Below are 25,084 nucleotides of genomic sequence, written 5' to 3' on the forward strand. Positions count from 1 at the left end.
CGGGTGGCATCCACGGTGGAGGCAATGAGGGCGACGATGTTGAATATGGGTCAGCATGTGCAAGGCCTGGGGCATTCTGTGCAGGTGGGGGCCGAGGCCCAGGACACGGCTGCCCTCTCACAGGCAGCCATGTGCCAGAACCACCTGGACATTGCAGTGGAGCCCCTCAGCGTGGCCCAGTCACAGCAGACCATGGTTGAGAACGGCGGCGGCATTGCCCACACCCAGAGGAGCGTGGCCCACACCCAGAGGGGCGTGGCCCAGTCACTGGCTGATGTGGCATGGACCCTCAGTGTGGTGGCACAGTCCCAGACGGAGATGTGCTCCATGGCCGTGAATGTGCAGACCATGGTCAAGACCACAGCAGGCCTCGAGCACTGGCAGTGCCAGTGGCGGGGGGGCCTCAGGCGGTGGTCCCGCTCACACCCCTATCCCATGGAGTATCCCGGGGGCCATGGGGCTGCCCAATGTAGGAGGAGATGCTGGGGCCCGTGCCAGTGACTTTTGCAGGGGAGGTGCCGGAACACCACAGCACCTTGGACTCCCCCCTCCTGTCCCTGGTGCATCTGGTGGGCAGCGGGCAGAGGGCAGAACAGGGCGGCTACCACACCACCCGGGACAACCGAGCAGCAGCCGGGCCCAACAGGCCGGGCGGCACCTGGAGACGTGCGCCTATGGCGACCCTTGTCGCAGAGCAGGAGTTACAGCAGTCTGTTCCACTCCTGCTGTACCATCTAGGGAACCACCCAGGCATAGTGTTAGGGCCCGTAAGGCCAGAAAGTTCAACACTAGTTAAATTGGCACAGGTGCAGGGCCTAGTTGAGTTATAGGGGCTAGGGCACAGACTGTATATATTAGTTCACAATAAACACCTGTTAACACCGTTCAGACCTGCCTCGGTGCTCTGTCTGATGCTCTGTCTGATGGGTGTGGGGTTGGGGCGGTCAGTGCTGGCCAGTGGGAGTAGGGGGTGGGGAACGAGTGAAGGTCCCCTGGGTGGCACAGAACTCATCGCAGAGCAGTTTGTCATCATCCTCCATCCCATGGACCAGACCCGCTGCCACTGCCAACCCAGTACCCCCAGCTCGTCGCGCCACAGATATGTGTTGTTGAAGGGGTGTGCATGCAGGTGGTTTGCTGGTGTGCGAGGTGAGGGGATGTGGATGTGGGATAGTGGTGACCAAGCCCCTGGCCAGCAACCCCCCTCCCCCCCCCCTTGTCGGTGGAACATGAGGTGACGAACGCGTCCCGTGCGCACTGGCCCTGGTGATGGCGTTGTGCGGCCTCCCGTGCCTGGCCAGGCTCCTTGTCCCGCTCATTGTCCCCCCTCCCCCTCATTCTCCTCGCCTGACGAGGTCAGCCCTTCCTCCTCATCCTCCTTGAACACATCACCCCTCTGCTGTTCTATATTGTGGAGGATGCAGCAGGCCACCACGATGCGGGCGCCCTTCTCAGCATCATACGGGATGGCCCATCCAGAGAGGTCCAGCCACCTGAAGCGCAACTCCAGGACTCCGAAGCACTGTTCAATCACACTCCTGGGGTGGGATTCCCCGACCCCTGGCCGGGTGGGAGAATCACCAGGAGGGCGGTGTGAATCCCACCCCCGCCGGCCGCCGAATTCTCCGGCACCGGAGATTCAGCGGGGGCGGGAATCGTGCCGCGCCGATCGGCGAGACTCCCCCCGGCGATTCTCCGGCCCACGATGGGCCGAAGTCCCGCTGGTTCTATGCCGGTCCCACCGGCGTAAATTGGACAAGGTCCCATACCTTGCGGGACCTGGCGGTGCGGACGGGCGGGCTCCGGGGTCCTTGTGGGAAGGGGGGGGGGATCTGGCCCGGGGAGTGCCCCCACGGTGGCCTGGCCTGCGATCGGGGCCCACCGATCCGCAGGCGGGCCTGTGCCGTGGGGGCACTCTTTTCCTGCGCGCCGGCCATGTCAGCCTCCGCCATGGTCGACGCGTATTTGGGGACCCCCCCCCCCCCCCCCCGCGCCTGCACGGGGATGATGTCAGCAGCCGCTGATGCTCCCGCGCATGCGTGGACCCGCGCCAGCCGGCGGAGTCCCTTCGGCCTCGGCTGGCGTGGCGCCAAAGGCCTTCCATGCAAGCCGGTGGGGCGCCAACCACAGCCTAGCCCCTAAAGGTGCGGGGGATTCCGTAACTGTGGGGTGGCCCAACGCCGGAGTGATTCACGCCACTCCGTCCCACCGAGATCCCCCACCCCGCCGGGTACGGGAGAATCCCGCCCTGGTCGCTGTATAGGCGTCGCTGTAGCAGGTATCCACGTTGGTCTGTGGCCTCCAGATAGGAGTGGATAACATGCAGTGGATAACCCCTGTCGCCCAGCAGTCAGCCCCGCAGCCGGGGGGTGTCCCTCAACATTTCGGGGATCACTGAGTGTGCCAATATGAGTGCATCGTGCACAATGCCCGCGTATCGGGCGCAGACGTACATGATGCGCATCTGTTGGCCGCCGACAGCTGGAGGTTCATCGAGTGGTAGCCCTTCCTGATTGTGTACAGTGGCCTGTTATCCGCAGGTGGCTGGAGGGCGACATGCATGCCACTGATCACCCCCTGAACATGGGGCAACCCTGCTGCCCGGGCATCCTGGTGGGCGCGGTCCACATGGATGTACTGCTCCGCCTGGGAATATAGGGCCTCCGTGCCGGCACGGATGCATCTGTGCACCAATGTCTGTGAGATCCCAGACAGGTCCCCACTCGGCGACAAGAGGGACCCGTGACATAAAAGTTGAGGGTGACCGTCACCTTGACAGTCACCGGTAGCGGACACCCCCCCCCCCTCCCCCCCCATAGCCCCAAGGTGCCAGCTGTGCCATCTTCTGGCAGATGTGTCTGACAATCCCTCTGCTTATCCGCCGTCTCCATCTGCATGCCGGTCTGGCAGGTCCTCAAACGACATGTAGTTGCAGTACATGCGGGGCCTCATCCGGTGCCCCCTTGGCAACTCCTCCTCTTCAGCCTTTTGGGTGTCCCGCCCTCCAGCCTGTGCTGCTGCCACCTTCCCCTCTGTAGCCCAGTCCATGGCTGCAGCCTCCACCTCCTCTCTGAGCGGCCACCGCTCACGCTGCCACAGGGCATCTTGCATAGCTGCGGCCATCGCCACGGCAGCCAGCATCGCAGGTTGTTGTCCGAATGCCATTGTCTGCAGGGGGTGAAAGGCCAACATGTTAGCATGGCGCACACTCCCGTGCCCAATCAGGTACCATGGGCTACCAGGTGGCCCCAGTTGGCACAGCAGGCCCCACCCACGCATGTCCCCACCCCCGCACTCTGGCCCCGTCGGTGCCCCCAGTCCGGGTGCCGGTCCCTGTTGCCAGACGCACTGGGGGCTGCCGTGGGTGTGGCACTAAGTAGTCCCCCGGTGGGTGGATGCCGTTTGGGCGGGGTGTTGGGAGGGGAGGGTGAATGTTGTGACGGGGGTGGGGTGCGGTGGTGGGCGCACCCATACTGCCGGTATCACTGTGCAGAACCAGGGGCTGGGGTTGGTGGTCAGCAAGATGGCCGATGTAATGGCGGTCGGTGGGCCACTGCCTCAGTCCTGTGGGGGTGCTCCCTGGCTGCTCGGCACCCCCCCCCCCCCGCTGAGGCCAGCACGACTGGTGTCCGGGCCAGCAGCCCGCAGTCACTCCAGGCCATTTCCTACCTCCTCTCTCTCGCCCAGCAGCCAGAGTGCTAGGTTCATGATTTTCATAACCACAAGTGAACCACGCTGTCGGGAACTCGGCCCATCGGAAGTGGTGAATCGCGAAGGCTCCGGAGCAACAGGTGTCAGGCCCGCTAATGATATGCCTACTGCACTTTCATACTGCGCGGTGAGCGGCGCACTTACGTCATTTTGGGTGCCGGAGCATCCCAATTTGGCACCAAACTGGCGTCTACCGCAATTTTGGCGACAGAGACTATTTTCCACCCACGGTGGACATTAGCGTCTGGCAGCTTCATTCCTGGGCCAGCGTATAGGATTATCTGCCTCTTCTCCACCGCATCCACAAGGGTCTCCAGTCGGCATTATTAAATCTTGGGGCCGCTCTCCTTACTGCCATCTTGTTGGCTGGGATGATGTGTGTGGGGAGTGAAGTGTGTTTATGTGGCTGCAGCTTGTCAGCCTCCTGAGTGTCAATCACAACCTGGCGAATCCCGCACCATTTCTCATTGGAATCAATTGTGTTCCACATGGCGCCGGTGCTAGCCCCTTAACAGTAGCTGAATTGGTTCACGTGAGGTGCCAGTTTTGCTGTTGTGGTACTCCACAAATTCTGTGCTTGCGTCAACATCTCAGAAATAGAGAATCCAGCCCGAGGTGTCAACCCAGAGAAGCTGCAACACAGCTTGCATGTCGAACAGCAGAGGCAGCAAATTATATAAGAGTTAAGCAATTTAGTATACAACGGACCAGATCTAAGCTCTGCAGTTCTGCCACATCCCAGTGGTGAGTAGTAGTGGAAAAAGTAAACAATGCACTGGAGGGGGAGGCTCCATACATATCCCCATCCTCAATGATGAAGGAGCCCAGAACATTTGTGCAAAAGGGAAGGCTGAAGCATTTGCGTCAATCTTCAGCCAAAAGTGCCAAAGGGAAGATCCATCTCACCTCCTCCTGAGATTCCCAGCATCACAGATGCCAGTCTTTAGCCAATTCGATTCACTGCATGTGATAATCAAGAAATGGCTGAAGGCACTCGATACTGCAAAGGCTATCGGCCCTGACAAGCTGTTCCAATACAGCGACAACACTGACATCCACCCGGCAATGTGAAAAATTGCCCAGGTATGTCCTGTAAGGCTGGTTTAGCTCAGTTGGCTGGACAGCTTGTTCGTGATGCAGAGCAAGGACAACAGCACGAGTTCAACCCTCTTACTAACTGAGGTTATTCATGAAGGCCCGCCTTCTCAACCTTGCCCCTTGCTTGGGGTGTGGTTATTAGAATTAGAATTAGAACAGTACAGCACAGAACAGGCCTTTCGGCCCTCAATGTTGTGCCGAGTAATGATCACCCTACTCAAGCCCACGTATCCACCCTATACCAGTAACCCGACAACCCCCATTAACATTATTTTTTAGGACACTAAGGGCAATTTAGCCTGGCCAATCCACCTAACCCGCACATCTTTGGACTGTGGGAGGAAACCGGAGCACCCGGAGGAAACCCACGCACACACGGGGAGGACGTGCAGACTCCGCACAGACTGTGACCCAGCCGGGAACCGAACCTGGGACCCTGGAGCTGTGAAGCATTGATGCTAACCACCATGCTACCGTGCTGCCCTAATGTCACCACCAGACACCTCTCCCCCTCATAGGGGAAAGCAGCTTATGGTCATATGGCACAAAAAGCAGGAAAAATCCAACCCAGCCAATTACTGCCCTATCAGTCCACTCTCGAACTTCAGCAAAGTGATGGAAGGTGTCGTCGACATTGCTATTAAGCGGCACCTACTCAGCAATAACCAGCTCAGTGACGCTCAGTTTGGATCCTGACCTCATTACAGCGTTAGAACATGGAACATTCAGTGCAGAAGGAGGCCATTAGGCCCATCGAGTCTGCACCGACCCACTTAAGCCCTCACTTCCACCCTATCCCCCGAACCCAATAACCCCTCCGAACCTTTTGGGTCACTAAGGGCAATTTATCATGGCCAATTCATCTAACCTGCACGTCTTTGGACTGTGGGAGGAAACCGGAGCACCCGGAGGAAACCCATGCAGACACGGGGAGAACGTGCAGACTCCGCACAGACAGTGACCCAAGCCGGGAATCGAACCTGCGGCACTGGAGTGTGAAACCACAGTGCTAATCACTGTGCTACCATGCTGCCCTTGGTCCAGCTGTGGACAGGTGAGCGGATTTCCAGAGGTGAGGTTGACACCAAGGCCACATTTGACCGAATGTGGTATCAAGGAGCCCAAGCAAAACTGAAGTCAGTGAGAATCCCCATCCCACACACCTGTAACCCCACCAGTCTCCCCCACCCATCGGGTGGCAAAACCTCCATCCTGCACCACATGCTGGCATCCATATCACTCGCCATGGCAGGGTGCTCCGGCCAACGAAGCCACTAGTATGCGTTGGACTGTCTAACACTGTGTGTGTTCTGCTTCCTGCCGCCCCGCTCCCCCCCCCCCCCCCGGAGAAGGCTGATCATAATCGCCGAGAGAGGCAGAAGACTGGAGGGGTACCGCCGGACCTGCAGCCCCTCACTGCAGTGGAACAGAGGGCACTGGAAGTGAGCGGTGGACCCGGATCGAGGACCATCCCACCAACCCCCACACCCACGCCACCCCCACCACCATCCCCTTCACCCACCACCACTCCCACAACATGTCAACACCCACCACCACACCTCCCCCCACACTCCTAATCCACCACCAGCCCACACACCCCCATCACCACCACTTCCCTGTGGCCCGTGATGCAGTCATGTGACTTGTCTTGTGTCTTGGAGGAGCTGCTGGTGATGGCAGGGGCCCAGCCCCAACACTCACCCCAATCACAAGTGGAAAGAAGCGGCGTTCAGGACACGGACATGGGCATGAGCCCTCGACCTGCATCCCATGGCACCCCGGAGCTCGGGACCAGGGAAGACACCGACTTTTCATCACAGCTGTTACCAACACCCTGCACCAGCCCAGAGACACTCACCTCAGCTGGGCATTTTCGTGAAGAGGCTCCTGGAACACTATCTGCTGCGCACCACACACATGCTGTGGTACAACAAGTGGAGGTAGGGGCCCCCGAGGGGGTGCATGGTCAGAGGGTGGGTCGACCCGAAGGACTAGCTGCTGTCTAGAGGGTTTTGGGCTTTTGGAATGGACGCTTCCATCGATTGTGGAGATTCAGTCACAGAGTCAGCGACTACATGAGGGGTTGTCGGCGAGCATCCAACACCAGCAGGGGCAGTTGGGGGAGTCGAGTTGCCTGTAGGAGCAGGAGCAGGAAATGGTGCCAACTATATGTGTCACCCAAGCTAACATCCGCGATGGAGGCCTTAGGGGCAAAGGTTTTAGCCATGGTTCAAGATGTCCAAGGGCTGGGGTATTCTGTGCAGGCGCTGGCCGAGGCCCAGGACAGAGCTGCCCTGCCCTGTCACAGGCAGCTATGTGCCCGAGCCACTGGGACATTGCTGCGGCACTCTACAGCATGGCCCAGTCACAGCGGGTCATCACTGAGAGCGTCGGCGGCATTGCCCGGGCATTGGGCAATGTGGCACAGACACAGAGGGAGGAGGCCCAGTCCCAGTGGGAGGTGGCGCAGTCACTGGCTGATGTGGCACAGACCCAGAGGGAGGTGGTCCACTCCATGGCCGCAAGCATGGAGATCCTAATTGAGGCGAGAGTCTCAGGGGATAGCACCACTTGCACCCCCATCCCATGGAGTAGCACAGGAGCCATCGGGTATCCAGAGGGGGAGGAGGCGATGGGGCCCATGCTGGTGCCTCCCGCAAGGGAGGTGCCAGAACACCTCAACACCTTGGAGTCCCTGCTCCTGTCCCTGGTGCAACACATGGGCAGTGGGCAGATCAGGGCGGCACCATGCCACCTGGGACACCTGAGCAGCAGCCAGGTCCATCCAGACCCGGTCGCCCCAAAGGGAACCCCAGGTCACAGGGCAGGAATCACAGCGGGCTGCCTCCACTCCTGATGTACTGCCTGGGGATCCACCTACAGGTAACATTATGGCCCATAAGGGCAGAAAGATAGACACCAGTTAGGTTGGCATAGGTACAGCACATAAGATAGCGATAGGGGATAGGGCACAAACCTGTGTATATGTGTTTACAAGAAACACATGTTTCACTATGTTACAACCTGCCTCGGTACTCTGTCAGAGGCTTGGGCCATGTAACCCACTACAGAAAGTGCTCACCGTGCTCCACCCCCATCATTGCCCCACCCCCTCCCTAATCCCCCACCCCAAGCGTTCGGTGGGACCGTGTGATGGAATGGCCAGCTCGCAAGCAGGGTCACCCAGTTGGGCGGTGGAAAGTGCCTCCATGCCTATTGCCTCACGGCGTCAATGTCCCAGGTTCAATCCTGGCTCTGGGTCACAGTCCGTGTGGAGTTTGTACATTCTCCCCGTGTTTGCGTGTGTTTCGCCCCAACAACCCAAAAGATGTGCAGGCCAGATGGAATGGCCACGCTAAGTTGCCCCTCAATTGGAAAAAATGAATTGGGTACTCTAAATTTAAAAAAAAATGGGAAGTGCCTCAATGGCCAAGAGTCAGACATTAGCAAACGTTGCGGAGCACCAGAGCTGATCGCAGAGCGAGTCGTCATCGCCTTCCATCTCAGACCCACTGTTACTGCCAACCCACGTTCCGCACCCCGTAGAGCAACAAGTTGGAAGCACGGAGGGGGTTGTGGGAGGGAGTGTTTATGGAGTGGGCGGTTGGCCGGGGCATGTGGGGGGTGGTATGCGATGTCCATGCCGCTGGCCAGACCTAGTCGGTGAACCTGGAGGCGATTAGAGCGTCGCGTGTGCGTTAGCCCAGGCGCCGCACTGTGCAGCCTTCTGTGCCTGCCTGCCCCCCATATCCTACTCATCCTCGCCGTCCCCTGCATCCTCCTCGTCGGACGAGGATGATTCGCGTTCATCCTTCTCCTCCAGCATGTCGCCCCTCTTCTGCCGACTGGGCATACATGGCCTCCGAGATGGCACGGATGTACCTGTGCACCGAGATCTATGAGATCCTGGATAAGTCCTCATTCGGCTCTTGGAAGAATCCTGTTGCGTAAACGTTCAGGGCGACCGTCATCTTGGCGGCCACTGGGAGCGGGTGTCCTCCCCCATTCCCCCATGTGCCAGGTGTGCTATGATCTGGCGCATTTGTCTCTCTGTCCCCCTACTCAGCCAGTGTGCTAGGTGGGGGGTGGAATGTAGGGGTGGTGGGGTGGAGGATGATGGCTGGGGTGCTGGGGTTGATGGGGTGGGGTAACCCATATGGCTGGTGTCACTCAACAGAACCACAGGCCAGGGTGCATGGTCAGTTGGATGTGTAGAAAAATGGCTGCCTTGTAGGCCGCGACAAATGGTGGTCCAAGCCTGGACCCCCCCAGTTCCCTGGGGGGCTCGACCTGGCCTAACGGCCCATCCCTCCGTAACCCCTCCCGACCGAGCCAGGCCAGTGTCAGGACCAGCAGTTCACGGTCGCGCCTCTCCGTGTCCTACCTCTTCTCCCTCCCTCCTCAGCCACGGTGTCTGTTTCCCGATATTTAAAAGCACAAGTGAACCTCACCATCCGAATTCCCCCCAGCAGAGGTGGAGGATTGCGGAGGCCCTGGAGAATACCAGGTCAGGCTAATGATATGCAAATGGCGTTTATTGTGCGTGCAGAGTGGAACGCATTGACGTCGCTGTTGAGGCAGTGGAGAATTGTGATTTGGCATGAACCTGGCATGGGGCAAGATTTTGGCGTTATAACTACCCGATGCCGCTGGGAACCCCATGTTGCGCCAGTGCTAGCCCCTTAACAGTAGCAGAATCAGTCCAGGTGTGGTGCCAGTTTGGCTGTCGTGGAGGTCCACCAATTCTGTGTTGGCATCTACACGGGGCTGGATTCTCCAATCGCCGACGCCGAAATCACGTTCGGCGATGTGCCAGAGAATCCATTTTAATCCCGGAATTGGGGGCGTCGGCGTTTCACTGATGCTCCGCCGGGCCGGCCTCAGGACATCCTGACAGGGATCAGTTTTTGGCAGGCCTGGTCGGCGCACGACTGCGCCATGTTGTACATGGCCTGCGGCGATGACCTGGTATTCTCCAGGGCCTCCGCAATCCTCCGCCTCTGCTGGGGGGACTTTCTGATGATGAGGTTCGCTTGTCCTCAGAAGCAAAGATCAGCTGTTCATTCAGCTAGTTTCAACACACATGGCTGTTTTCCACTCTTATTGACTTCTTTCATAAAACCTCAGATAAATGCATGCAGAAGTGAAGAATGCACTTAGCGGAACACATACGTCTGATATACAATTACGCAACTCTTCCTTGAGGCTTTTCACTATCTAGGTGGTTCTTTGAAACCATAAAGCTGAGAAAATACACCTTTTTATTCAGAGCTTCCATCTCACTTCAGGTCAATCCACACCTGACAACCTGTTCTGAAAACTCTGCTCACATTTGGACATCTGTGACAAATTCCACCATGACAGCCGAGACAATCCACGACATTCTAAAAAAACTCAACAACATTCCAAATAGAATGAGTCATGGTGCTCTACAAAAGAAGTACATTTTCCTTATCTCCCGTTGAATCTGTCCATTCATTTTTGAGATATGTTGCTCACGGACAAATAGGCTAACAATCGAGCAAAACCATTGTGCCAGAGGTAATGATTAACTAATCTTTCATTTCTGGATCAGTAACAAGTACATTCCAGAAAAGAAGAAGAAAGATGAAGAGTGTGCTAATGTAAGCAATTTACTGCCAATTTCAGCATTGTTTTGTGTTGAGCCCTCCACCGTTCATTTCTACTTTATCTGCACAATTATACCTCAACTAGCAGTAATGTGTTCCCAGTGTCTCATGTGCTGAGACTTAATTTAGCAATTGTAGATAAGGAAAAATTAAATTGGGCAAAACGTTATTCATAAACGCCATTTGAGAATTGCGGCAAGTCCCTCCTTACTTTCTGGAAGGGTGTGGGTGGCATAATGGCAGCATGTTAGTACACCCTTGGCTGTTGCCACAGCAATAATGTCTGTGTGATCCACTCACAATTACAACACCATAAAATCCGAGATAGCACATGAGCCCACCATGATTTCTTTCATAATATTTAATAATATAAAGTAAAATGCTCACATTGAAGCTTTGAAATGGTGGATAGCACTGTGGCTTCACAGCTCCAGGGTCTCAGGTTCAATGCCCCGCTGGGCCACTGTCTGTGTGGAGTCTGTACGTTCTCCCTGTGCCTGCGTGGGTTTCCTCTGGGTGCTCCGGTTACCTCCCACAGTCCAAAGACGTGCAGGTTAGGTGGATTGGCCATGCTAAAATTGCCCTTAGTATCCAAAAAGGTTAGATGGGGTTATTGGGTGATGGGGATAGGGCGGAATTGAGGCTTAAGTGGGTCGGTGCAGATTCGATGGGCCGAATGGCCTCCTTCTGCACTGTATGTTCTATGAAATGGAACAATAGAAACCAGTGAGTGATTGAAAGGCAGTAATCTTTTTGAAGGGTTTGAAATAAAGTATCAAACCAGAAGAGCAAAGAGCGAGTGATTTTTTAAGTTACCGGGACGTCTGCTCACCACCCCCCCCCCCCCCCCCCCCCCCAAGCTTGAAAACCCTCCAGCATATGTAGAATTTTATCAAATAGATTTTGAGATTCATAATGTGGCTTTATTCAGTTCTTGGAAAGATTTTATCCATACAGATAGCAGTTGTCATTGAAAATGCCTGAGGAACACTTCCGGTGGCGGCTATCAGGGAGTAGGTCACACATTTGGTGGCTCTCGCTCTGGTCAGACTTTTAGATCCTTTCCCCCCGACTTTTTCGAACTTTTGAGTGCTGGAGTGGAAAACAATAGTACTCTAGATCTGAATCCATACAGAGTTGTTTGGACTTAAGGAGTAGAAGGGAGCGAAAACAGGCGAAGAAGGGGCTGAACAAAGGCGGTGTGGAAGTTCAAAAGGGAGGAAAGATGGCCGACGAACGGACCATGGAATGGACGGTCCAGACAGCACTGGACAACATGCTGAAGGTCATGAAAGAGGAGGCCGAGGGCCACGGCATATGTGGCAGACATGCTGGTGGGGGATGATTTCTTCCCACGTCCGTAGGAGCTGAACAGGGCACACAGAGTGCAGGCGAGGCAGCCGCGAGGGGGAGGGGGGGATGAGGGAACAAGGAGCGGGTTCTACAGTGGGCCAAGAACACAAAGAGCTGCACATGGAACAACAGTGTCCTGCGCATCTACCAAGATCTGATCCAGGAGGTGGCCAGAAGGAGGGCAGCCTACAGACAAATTAAAGAGATTCTGTACAAAAAGGTGAAGTTCGGACTACTTTTCCCTGCGCGTCTTTGGGTCACATACTGGGAACAGCAACATTATTTTGAGGATCCCGAGGACGGGATGGACTTTGCAGAGGGACATGGACTGGTGCCGAACTGAGGAGCCATGGACTCAAGTTGGAGTGTTTTAAGTGACGTTTACATGTTTTCTCAGATTGCCCTTCTTTTTAGTTATCTTGTTCTGCACGTTCTTTTATTCACAATTCGGGGTGCTTTTCTTTTGATTTTTTGTGTCCTCTTGTGTATGGAAGCATTGTCGGGAAACAACGGGAGTCAAAGTTATTTGGTGCTGGGGGGCTTCACGGGTTTGTTTTGCTATTTTTCTTGTAATGTTCGGATGGGGGTAGTTGGTAGCGCCCATCTCTTTACACAACTTCAATTGCACTATTGTTGGGGCGGTCTTTGTTCTTTGTTTATTTTTTTTCCAGAGCGATTACTCGCACAGGGCTGATCTGGGAAGTGGTATTGATGGGTGGGGGGAAGGGGAGCCGGGGAACAATAGGTGGGAGACAGGTTGGTGCCGGAATGGAGAGTCATCAGGCTAGCTGGGTGAGCTAGTCAAAGGAAGCTAGGTGGGGGTGTGTGCATGCAGCCGTTATATGGCAGGGGTCGGGTTACAGGGGGTTGTTGCTGGGGGTGTGAGGGGGGGAAGTTCATCTGCTGACGAGGGAGGGAACTGAGCCAGGTAACAGTGAAGAAGTCGGGGGTGGGAGCTGCCAGGAGGCGGACCAGGGGAAGCGTGGCACATGGGCTAGGGGCGGGCCCAAGAAGGGTGATGGTTGATCGGCGTGGGGGGGGGGGGGGGGGGGGGGGGGCAGGGTGCCCTCCAACCAGGCTGATCACCTGAAATGTTAGAGGGCTAAACGGGCCAGTCAAGAGGGCACGTGTGTTCGCGCATTTACGGCCTCTGAAGGCAGACGTAATTATGCTGCAGGAGACACATTTGAAAATGGCAGACCAGGTAAGATTAAGGAAGGGCTGGATTAGCCAGATCTTCCATTTGGGGCTTGACACTAAGACCAGAGGGGTTGCGATCATGATCAACAAATGGGTTCAATCAGAGGCGGACAGCACGGTTGCGGATGGGGGTGGCAGATTTCTCATGGTCTGTGGTAAGCTTGAGGGGGTGAGGGTACTCCAAGTGAATGTATATGCTCCAAACTGGGATGATGTAGATTTCATCCAGAGGCTGCTGGGGAAAATTCCCTACTTGGATTCACACAACTTGATTATGGGTGGAGACTTTAATACAGTCCTTGATCCCGACCTAGACCGGTCGTGCTCCAGAACGGGCAGGGTCCCAGCAATGGCAAGGGAACTGAAAGAGTTTATGGAGCAAATGAGGGGGGGGGGGGGGGGGGGTGGACCCATGGAGAGTCAGTTGGCCAACGGGGAAGGAGTTCTCGTCTATTCACATATTCACAAGATTTATTCTCAAATCGACTTCTTTATTGTGAGCCGGGACTTTCTGGAGTGGGTGAAGGAAACAGAATACTCGGCGATCACTATTTCGGACCATGCTCTACATTGGGTCGACCTGCAGGTCTGCAAAGAAAGTTACCAGCGCCCACAATGGAGGTTAGTGGTGGGATTGTTGGCAGATGAGAGGGTGTGTGAGAGAGTGGGGAAATGCATGCAGGACTACCTGCAGATCAACGATACAGGGGAAGTCTCAGCAGCGGTGCTCTGGGAGGCGCTGAAGGCGGTGGTGAGAGGGGAACTGATCTCAATCCGAACCCGTAGGGACAGAATGGACAGGGCGGAGATAGACAGACTGGTGCAGGAGGTGATACGGACGGACAGGGAATATGCGGAGTCCCTGAATGCAGAGCTACTTAGGGAGTGATGTACCATCAATTCGACTCAAGACACATTTAGGATCCGAACTGTGGCTTTAATCAGCTAGTTGTTAGCCCGGTGGTCGACTACAGAGAATGACCGACCGCCGGGAACTCTGGGTACTTATACCCCGCCTCGGAGGCGGGGCCTACTTGTCTCTCGACCAATTGGAGAGCAGTCACATGACTAGTCCCAACCAATCGGATGAGAGACACATGACCAGCCAGAGCCAATGGGAAGCCAGTGCTCTGCACCAATGGCAGTGCTCATATCCATACCACCACATTCACCCCTTGTGGAGAAAGTGGGGGGGGGGGGTAAGTGGGAGAGAGGGGGGGGTCCGAGGACTGGTGGTATGAGCAGCGAATATCGATAGGGGTGAGCTGCCCACTGGCTCGTGGCAAAACAATACTACTACTACTAATAACAACAGAATAACGCAAAAATGTCCAAACAAAAGTGAGAAAACAATACTACTACTACTAATAACAACAGAATAACACGAAATGTCCAAAAAAAGTCCCATGGCTGCATTAGATGGAGACAATCAGCCTGTCGGGTTCCCGTGGTGTTCTGTAGGACCTTCGCAGTGGAGCCGGTGACTTCGGGCCGATGGTCGTCCTTGCCTCCGGGAGCGCCGGTCGTAGATATGTCTCCGTACCCCGGGCCGGTGGTGGAGACGCTGTAATCGGGGGGGAGGGGGCATGTGCACTGGGTTGTGGGGGCGCGGGGGGCGCTGGGGGGAATTGGGGTTGGGGGGAGGTGTTGGTGTAGGGGAAGAAGGCCGCACGCCAGCGGGTGCCAGGTCCCGGAGCGAGACCGTATCCTGCCGACCGTCGGGATACTCCACGTACGCATATTGCGGGTTGGCATGGAGTAACTGGACTCGCTCAACCAACAGGCCGGACTTGTGCACCCGCACATGCTTCCGGAGCAGGATGGGACCGGGGGTGGCCAGCCAGGTCGGGAGGGGGGATCCTGAGGACGACTTCCGTGTCAGGGTGGACGAAACATTCCGTGCTCCCGGAGTCCAGCAGGCACCTCGTTTTGTGTCCGTTGAGCTGCACCGTCGTTGTAGTCTTGGCGAGCGAGCATGGTTGCGACTGGTTGAGCTTGATGGAAGCCAGTCGTGGTGAGAGCTCCAGATCCTCTTCAGTGGCCGAGTAGTCGCTTGCAGGTCCTTCCGAGTTGATCCAAGATGGCGGTGCCCAGGACCCGCACGTGGAGTCGGGGCCCCAAGATGGCGGCGCCCATGGCCCGCACATGGCATCCGGGGCCCAAGATGGCGGCGCCCATGGGAGCCTCGTGGCGGCTGGGGGCAGTGTCAGAGGTGTCCGCGAGCCGGTCGGGGCAGCAGGGGGCGTGGGTTGGGAGGACCGTGGGGCCGTTGCGGGAGCTGGGAGGCGGGCCGGAGAGTTTGGTGCGCGGTGTGGGGGCCCTGGGCCCCGGGAGGGCGATCCGCGGTCGCTGCGCAGGACAGCAGCGACCGACTTGGTCTGGCAGACCACTGCGTAGTGGCCGGTGCTGGAGAGACAAAGGGGTTTTACCCCCAACGATGTTGCACGCCACTATCGCGCTGATACTGAAACGGGATAAAGATGCTGAAGCATGTGGGTCCTATAGGCCAATCTCCCTGATTAATGTTGACGCTAAGCTACTGGCTAAGATCCTGGCGTTCAGAATCAAAGACTGTGTACCGGACGTGATTGTGGAGGACCAAACTGGGTTTGTAAAGGGAAGACAGTTGGTAGCCAATCTAAGAAGGCTGCTTAATGTGATTATGATGCCCCTGGAGGACAGAGAGGTGGAGGTGGTGGCAATGGATGCCGAAAAGGCTTTTGACCGGGTTGAGTGGGCCTATCTATGGGAGGTGCTGGGACGGTTTGGGTTCAGGGAAGGCTTTGTGGACTGGGTTAAATTGCTATATCAGGCCCCGGAGGCTGGCGTAAGGACGAACAGGGCGACATCCGAATATTTTAGACAACAACGCGGGACAAGACAGGGATGCCCCCTCTCTCCATTGCTGTTTGCGTTGGCCATAGAACCACTGGCAATTGCTGCAAGGGGCTGGAAGGGAATGGTCGGGGGGGGGGGGGGGGGGGTAGAATGCAAGGTCTCGCTCTACGTGGATGACCTGCTTCTATACGTGTCGGATCCAATCGCTGGGATGGACGGGATTATGGAAATTTTAAGGGAATTTGGCCGGTTTTCGAGGTATAAATTGAATATGGCAAAGAGCGAGTTGTTTGTAGTACAGGCGAGGGGTCAGGAGAATAGCTCCCACTGTCACTAGCGGGGAGAGTGCAGACGATCCTCCCGAGATTCCTGTTTATTTTTCAGTATCTCCCTATTTTCATTCCGTGGTACCTTCTTTAAAAGGATCAATAAAATCACCCTGGGATTTGTTTGGGTGGGGAAGTCCCAGCGGGTAAAGAAGGAGATGCTTGAAAGGAACCGTAGTGAAGGGGGACTGGCATTGCTGAACCTCAGCAACTACTACTGGGTGGCTAACATAACCGTGATAAGGAAATGGATGGTGGGTACGGGGTCGGTTTGGGAGCGGGTGGAGGCTGCTTCGTGCAGGGGCACCAGCTTGGCAGCCCTGGTCACGGCTCCCCTGCCGCTCCCGCCGGCCAGGTACTCCACCAGCCCTGTAGTGGTGGCGGCTCTGCGGATTTGGGGCCAATGGAGGAAACATATGGGGGAAGTGCGAGTGTCGGTTTGGTCCCCAATATGTGACAACCACCGATTTACTCTGGGGCAAATGGACGGCAGGTTCTGAGCGTGGCGGAGGGCTGGGGTGGGAAGGATGGGCGAATTGTTCCTGGAAGGGAGCTTCTCGAGCATGAGGGTGCTGGAGGAGAAATTCGGGCTGGCGAGGGGAAATGACTTTCGGTACTCGCAGGTGCAGGATTTCGTACGTAGACAGGTCCCGTCCTTTCCACGCCTTCCACCAAGCGTGATCCAGGACAGGGTAGTTTCCAGGGGAGAGGTAGGAGAGGGGAGAGTCTCGGATATTTATAAGAAGCTTATGGGAGCGGAGGACACAGGGACCGAGGAACTGAAACACAAGTGGGAGGAGGAGCTGGGTGGGGAGTTAGAGGACAGCTTATGGGTGTACACTCTGAGTAGGGTAAACGCAACAGCAACATGTGCCAGGCGCAGCCTGATTCAGATCAAGATCGTCCACCGGGCCCACATGACGGTGGCCCGGATGAGCAGATTCTTTGGGCTGGAGGACAAGTGTGCTAGAGGTGGGGGAGGACCATTGAACCATGTTCACATATTCTGCGCATGTTCAAAACTCAGGAGGTACTGGCAGGGATTTGCGGACGTCATATCCCGGGTACTGAGTGTAGGAGGGGCTAGAGACCGACGTTCTGACCTTTGCTTCCCTGGTAACCCGGCGACGAATACTGTTGGCATGGAGGGACTCAGAGCCCCCAAAGACTGAAGTATGGCTGTCGGACATGTCGAGCTTTCTCGGCCTGGAAAAAATTAAGTTCACCTTAAGAGGATCATTATCGGGGTTCGCCCGGAGGTGGCAACCATTCATCGACTTCTTCACGGGGAACTTCAAGGGAGTGGGGTGTAGAGTAGCGTGGAAGAATAGGCGGGTCTATTTGCGAGAGAGGAGTTGCTAATTGCACAATGTTTTTTTAAATATTTGCACACTACTGTATATTGTTGCTGTTTGCGATGCCAAAAATACCTCAATAAAATTGTTTGTTAAAAAAAAAGAAAATGCCTGAGGAAATGACAGTGATGCATGACAGCAGAGGAATTAATGATCATCGTATAATCAATAAAAAAGATAACTGGTTAATTACCCAAAAATAATACATATTTTCTGCCATGACAGTATCTACAATCATCAAAATTCATTTCTATTTCAAAATTGCTGTTATAAATCACAAATGAACCATAAGGACAAGGTGCACACTGATAAAATTATGGCAATCGAATGCAAACCAGGAATTCCGAACAGTGAAGCCCTCTTCACAGAATTACAGAATTGTTACGGCACAGAGCATACCATTTGGCCCATCATGTCTGCACTAGCTCTCCAAATAATCATTGTGACTAAGTGCCATTCTCCTGCCTTTTCCCCCTACCCCTGCACATTGTTTCTATTCAAATAATCAGTTAATTCCCTCTTGGATGCCTTGATCCACCACACTTCCAGGGCGTGCAATCCAGAACCAAACCACTCGCTGTTTGAAAAAGCCTTTTCCAACGTTGCATTTACCTCTATTGCAAATCAGTTTAAATTGTGGCCTCTTTTTCTTGATCCATTTATGAGCAGGAATAGTTTCTCACTGTCTACTCTGTCCAGCCGACCTCATGATTTTGAACATCTCTATCAAATGTCCTCTCCAAGGAGAACAGTCCTAATCTATCCTCATAACTGAAGTTTCTCAACCCTGGAACCATTCTTGTAAACCTTGTCTGCACTCTCTCCAGTATATCTACTTCTTTCCTATAGTGTGAAGCCCAGAATTATACTCATTACTACACATGAGATTTAACTAGTGTTTTGTATAAATTCAGCATAACCTCCATGCTTTTGTAGTCTATGACCCTATTAATAACGCCTAGGATACTGTATGCTTCATTGACTGTTCTCTCTGCCTGTCCTGCCACCATTGAAATAATTTTTATTCACATTTTCAACAAGTTTTAACCAACAAAAACAAAAGAAAAAGCGAAACAACAGTAACTCCCCCACCCCCCAATACAGAAGCAATAAATAAACAAAAATAGTTAACATGGGAACAAATACACATATCCAATACAGGAAAAAGGACAAGCCCGCCCATCTCCCCCCACCCCCCTCCCCCCGGCCATGGGTTGCTGCTGAGATTGACCATCCTCTACTGCTCCGCCAGGAAGTCTAGAAACGGTTGCCACCGCCGGAAGAATCCTTGCACCGACCCCCTTAGGGCAAACTTGACCCTCTCCAGTTTGATAAACCCAGCCATATCATTGACCCAGGATTCCACGCTCGGGGGGCCTCGCATCCTTCAGCTGCAAAAGAATCCTGCGCCAGGCTACCAGGGACGCAAAGGCCAGAATATCGGCCTCTTTCGCCTCCTGCACTCCCGGCTCCGCTGCCACCCCAAATATTGCGAGCCCCCAGCCCGGTTCAACCCTGGACCCAACCACCCTTGACAACGTCTCCGCAACGCCCCTCAAAAAGCCCTCCAGTGCCGGGCACACCCAAAATATGTGAGCGTGGTTCGCTGGGCTCCCAGAACGCCTGACGCATCTGTCCTCACTCTCAAAGAACCGGCTCAGCCTAGTCCCAGTCATATGCGCCCTATGCAGCACCTTTAGTTGAATTAAATTAAGCTTCGCGCAGGAGGAGGAGGAATTCACCCTCCCCAGGGCATCCGCCCACATCCCCTCTTCAATCTCCTCTCCCAGCTCCTCCTCCCACTTATCCTTCAGCTCCTCCACCGAGGCCTCCTCCCCCTCCTGCATCACTTGGTAGATTGCCGAAATCCTCCCTTTACTGACCCACGTCCCTGAGAGGACCCTGGCCTGAACACCCCTTGGCGGCAACAGCGGAAACTCCGCCACCTGCCGCCTAACGAACGCCCTTACCTGGATGCACCTGAAGGTGTTCCCTGGGGGGAGCCCCAGTCTTCCCTCCAACTCTTCTCTGTCCTGCCACCTTTAATGGCTTAAGCACAGATGCACCCAGGCCCCTCACTCCTGCACCCTTTAGAGTTGTACCCTTTATATTCTGTCTCTCAATGTTCTTCCTGCCAAAATTCAGCACTTTTGAATCGCCACAACCCAGAACCAGCATCGAACCTGAGACCTCGGCGCTGTGAGGCTGCAGTGCTAACCACTGAGCCACCGTACTGCCCACACTTCACACTTCTCTATATTGAACTTCATCTGCAGCCTATCTGCCCGTTCAACAAAATTGTCTGTGCCCTTTTGAAGTAATCCTCACAGTTTACAATATTTCCAAGTTTTGTATCATCTTCAAACTTTTAAATAGTCCCCTTCACATCAAGATCGAGATATTTAATATGTATCATGAATGCCACTACAAACTTTCCTCCAGCCCGAAAATAATCATCACTCGCTGTTTCCTAGAACTCAGCTAATTCTCTGTACACGTTCCTAGTGTTCCTCTCATTCCATGAGCTACACCCTTTCGCTCAAGTCTGTGGTGTGGCACTGTATCGAATGCCTTTCGGAAGTCCATGTACACCACATCAACAACATGACCCTCATCAACCCTCTGCTATCTCTTCAAAAAAACTCCAGCAAGTTAGTTTCCCACAAGGCATCCATGCTGGCTCTTCATAATCGACCCACATTTTCCCATGTGACTGAATTCTATCACAAATAATTGTTTCACGATTAATTTTATCCCAAATAATTGTTTCTAAAAGGCTATAAGATTCAAATGAAACCAACCATTTAAAGCTCTATTTCCATCAAAGTAAGGGAATCATAAAGCACAGTAGGAGGTGTTTGGCCTAACGTCTCTTGTGCTAGCTCTTCTGAGAGTTATCCAATTAATCATGCTCCCTGCTCTTTCCCAAAAGCCCTGTAAGTTGTTCCTTTTTAATTATACCGCCAATTCCCTTTTGAAAGTTACTATTGATTCCACCATCCTCTCAGGCAGTGCAATCCTGTGGTTTAAAACAGGAAGGTGAAGAGGGTGAGCAGTTTCACACAGCACTTTATGGAGTTTAGTGTAATTGAGAGACAGCTTTGTGAAGTTTTAGAAGAATTACCAAGGATTAGCTTTGCCACCGAGTCAGAAGGTCAGAATGCACAGAATTGACTTTCCTTGGTCTTTTGCTCTCTGAAGTGAAGTGTGACACCTCTGGGAAATGTTAATGAGACACCTGATACTTTTTTAAACAGAAGGCTCAATTCTTCTTCTCAATTATGTTGAAACATAAATTGCTGTGGAGGGAAAATTGTGTAGAATTCTTTCCTTTCCCTCTCCAAACCACAACTTACCTTTTACATTACACGTATGAGGTAAAAGTCGCTCTGAAATAGTCTGAGGTTATATGTCTGCACTTGTAACGGTAAATATTTTCCTATATACCTCAATTTTGATCACTTGCCTCAGAATTGGCTGGATTGACTTTGAGATGATGCACTCATTTCTTCAGACAACCTTCAGCAGTTCAGCATTTTTGCAAGCTCCATTACCTTAGCAGGTCTCAATTAAGGTCATCAGTGCTGGTTGGATGCATTCCTGGAGATCTCATCACGTGACCTCCTGCCACCAAGTAACCCACCCTGGCGAACAACCCTTTTAGAACCAGAGAAAGTCAACAGTTCAGAAAGAGGCCATTATGTCTGTGTTAGCATGCCCCTTTAAGGGGTGAGTTCGCAAAGGGTCATGTGGCTCGTTTTGCCAATCGGGCCAGAGCATGAGAATCCTGGGGTTAAGCATGGATATTCCATGCCAGTTTGGTGTCTGGAGCCGTGGAGTTCAGGAACCTTCATCTCACTTTCTCTAAATAGTTACTTGCCTTATTGAACAATGTATTGAACTAGTAGGAAGGTTTGTCATGATATGCACTCATGCACATAATGAGATACAGACAGGCAGTGACAGACACCCAGTACAGCCAATTAACACACAGGACAGAACACAACCAATCACCAGGCAGAACACTAGAGGGTGGTTTCCCACTATAAAACACACAAGGCATCAGCACTCTGCCTCTTTCCACTGGTGACAACTGTAGTGACAGTCAGAGTGTATATATCAGTTAGCATCTTCTACACGTGGCTCAGAGCTAGTCTGGTCTAGTTAGTTATAACAAGCAGGCTTAGATGAGTAGAGTGTCAAACCCACAGTGAACTGTGTGCTCTGCTTAACAAGTTCAATAAAGCGTATTGAACAAATATCACAGTTTGGAGTCTACTTCAAGTACGACTGCATCCAGTTGCAGTCTGTGTTACCCCAGGGTGAATAACATAAGGTTAAAACTTGTTCAGTGGTCTGTCAATGTCAAAATGCCTTTTTTTAGGAAACTTGAGGGATTTGACTGTAACAGGGAGTAATGGGTGCTATAGGTCTATTGTCTGCACTATTATTTTAAGACCAATGAAATTGGTGGCGGGGTGGGGAATATAAGCAGCGGGTAATCTTTCGGGGCTCTGACCTATAACCTAATAAGAAGCTTGACTTCTCAGATTCCCAGTGCCAACGAGGACCACCATGTAGCCCGTTGGACCTGGTTGGGCATTGGGGTAAGCACCATGCTAACATGTCCGTCTTTCACCCCCTGCAGACTATCGATATTGGAATAATCAGCAATAATGGCCTTTCTGTTTGCCAGTCGCTGCAGCCTTGGGGGATGCCCTGTGACTCTCCGAGCTGGCGCTGCTCGAGGAGGAGGAGGAAGCTGCAGCACCAGAGAGGGCAGCAGCAGAGAGGGCAGCAGAGGGACAGGTGGCAGTCGCCCAGGATGGAGAGCAAGCTGCCCAACAGGCTGATGAGGAGAAGATGCCAAGGAGGCGCCACATGAGGCCTCATGTGTACCGACAGCGCCCGTCATTCGAGGATGTGCCGGACCGGGTATGCCGTCAAAGACTCTGGCTAAGCAAGGGGACGGTGTGACATATCTGCCAGATGATGGCACACCTGGCACCGCGGGAGTATGGAGGACGACACCTGCTCCTGGTGCTGTTAAGGTGACGGCGGCCCTGAACCTTTACGCCATGGGATCCTTCCAGGCACCATGTGGGGACCTCTCCAGAATCTCAGAGACTTCAACACAGAGGCTCTGTATGCTTAGGGGGCTCAATACATTTCTATGTGGAACGAGCCCACCAGGATGCCAGGGCAGTGGGGTTCGCTACCGTCGACAGGATGCCCTGGGTCCAGGAGATGGTCAACAGAATGGGAGCACCTGTAGATGACAGGCCACTCTACTCAGACCCCCTACAACGGCATCTATGCAGCGACCAGGTCCGTGACCGAGCGGTGCTTCAGCCTCCTGAAAATGGGGTTCAGGCGCCTGCACCACTCTAGAGGGTTGCCCGCATCGTGGTCGCCTGCTGCATCCTCCACAACATCGCAACGTACTGGAGGAGGAGGATGAACACCAGTCCTCGCCCAATGAGGAGGAAGTGGGGGAGGGTGAGGATGAGCAGGACATGGGGCCCAGGCAGCCACGGGAGGCCGCACGACACTCTAATCACCTCCAGGTTCACCAACTATGTGGGGAGCGGGGGTGGACTGGTGGCCAGGGGCACAAATACCGCATCCCAAGCCCACCCCCCCCCCCCCCCCCCCCCCCCCCCCCCCGGCTCACCTGCATCTCCCTCTATTTTTTTATTTTTTTTTTATTTAGATTACCCAATTATTTTTTCTATTAAGGGGCAATTTAGCGTGGCCAATCCACCTACTCTGCACATTTTTTGGTTGTGGGGGCGAAACCCACGCAGACACGGGGAGAATGTGCAAACTCCACACGGACAGTGACCCAGAGCCGGGATCGAACCTGGGACCTCAGCGCCGTGAGGCGGTTGTGCTAACCACTAGGCCACCGTGCTGCCCTGCATCTCCCTCTATGCTACATACCTACTGCACTATGAGTTGGGGGCCCTGGGTAGGCATGAATATGATGAGGTTTGACTCCTGCCCACAGTCCACTTGTGGGATCCCTGCATGCGAGCTGGCCATTCCATCACATGATCCCATCGGATCCCTGGGTTGATGGAGGTGGGAAAGGTTGGGGAGGGGGGGGCGTTCGGAGCCCGGGCCACCCACAGAATCCTCCCATTTCCCCCCCTCCCCCCTCCTCTGGCCAGCCTCGACCAGGCCACCCCTCACACCCATCTGACAGAGCACTGAGCCAGGTTATAACAGTGGTAACAGGTGTTTAATGTGAATAGTCACAGACACATGCCCGAGACCCTATAACTAAATTTTGCCCTGCAACCGTGCCCACATAACTGCTGTCTAACTTTCTGGCCTTACGGGTCCTAATGCTGTGACTAGGTGGTTCCCCAGACTGAATATCAGGAATGGAGGAGGCCTGCTGTGATTCCCGCCCTCCGAACTGGCAGGTGTCTTCTGGGGTGACCGAACCTCGATGGGCCCGGCTGCTGTTTGGGTTTCCCAGGTGGCATGGTGCTTCCCTGTTCTGTCCCCTGCCCACCAGATGTGCCAGGGACAGGAGGGGGTGGGGGGCGGTAGGGGGGGGGAGTCTGAGGTGCTGCCTCCCTTGCAGGCGTCACCGGCACGGGCCCCATCACTTCCTCCTCCCTCGGGGCCCCCGATGGTCTTTGGGCTACTTCATGGGACGGGTGTGCGAGGGTAGCTATCCCTTTAGGCTCCACCGCCACCTGGCGCTGCCAGTCCTGGAGGCCCGCTCTGGTCTTACCCAAGTTCCACATGCTCAAGGCCATGGAGCACAGGGAGTGGACCATCTCCGTCTGGACTGCCTCATCACCCGTTGACTGTGCCGCCGCCTTCTGGGTCTGTCACATCAGCCAGTGATTGCTCCATATCCCTCTGGGACTGGGCCACCTCCCTCTCTGTCTTTGCCACGTTTACCAGTGCCTGGGCAATGCCGGCGACACTCACAAACATGGCCTGGGCCACTTTCAGGAGTGTCACTGCGATGTCCAGGTGGCACTGGCACATGGCTGCCTGTGAGAGGGCAGCTCTGTCCTGGCGCTCGGCCAGAGACTGCACAGAATGCCCCAGAATGGGTATCCTGATCCATAGCCAAAACCCTTGCCCTCATCGTCTCCACCGCAGACGCCATCCATGCTGTGTTGGCCTGGGTGGCATGCATGGCTGGCACCACCTCCTGCTCCTGTAGGCGGTTAGACTCCTCCAACTGCACCTGCAGGTGCTGGATGCTCACCGACAACCCCTCATGTAGTCCCTGGCTCTGTGACTGCATCTCCACAATCGATGGGACTGTCCGTTCCAGAAGCTCGAAACACGTCTCGATGGCAGCCCGTTCCTGGGATTGGCCTGCCCTCCAACTGTCCACCCCCTCGAGTGTTCCTACCTCCACCTGCTGTATCTTAACTAAAGTGTCCAACCGAGCTGAGTGTCTGTGGGATGGTGGAGGGTGTTGGACAGCTGTGACGGGAAATCCGAGTCATCCTCAGACTCGGGCTCCAGGGTCTCCTGAGTCTCAGATGAGGGCTGCCATCCGAGCTGCTCCCATCGTTGCTTGACTCAAGGGGGGGGC

General features: G+C 54.4%; 1 long non-coding RNA gene across 1 annotated transcript in view; it reads right to left on the reverse strand.

The window, feature by feature from the left end:
- The window catches only part of LOC119964811, a 185,484-nt gene that overhangs the window by 61,586 nt on the left and 98,814 nt on the right, over nucleotides 1–25,084 (reverse strand). The window lies entirely within an intron of this gene.

The sequence above is a fragment of the Scyliorhinus canicula genome, chromosome 4 (genome assembly GCF_902713615.1).
Source record: "Scyliorhinus canicula chromosome 4, sScyCan1.1, whole genome shotgun sequence".
Classification (NCBI taxonomy): Eukaryota; Metazoa; Chordata; class Chondrichthyes; order Carcharhiniformes; family Scyliorhinidae; genus Scyliorhinus; species Scyliorhinus canicula.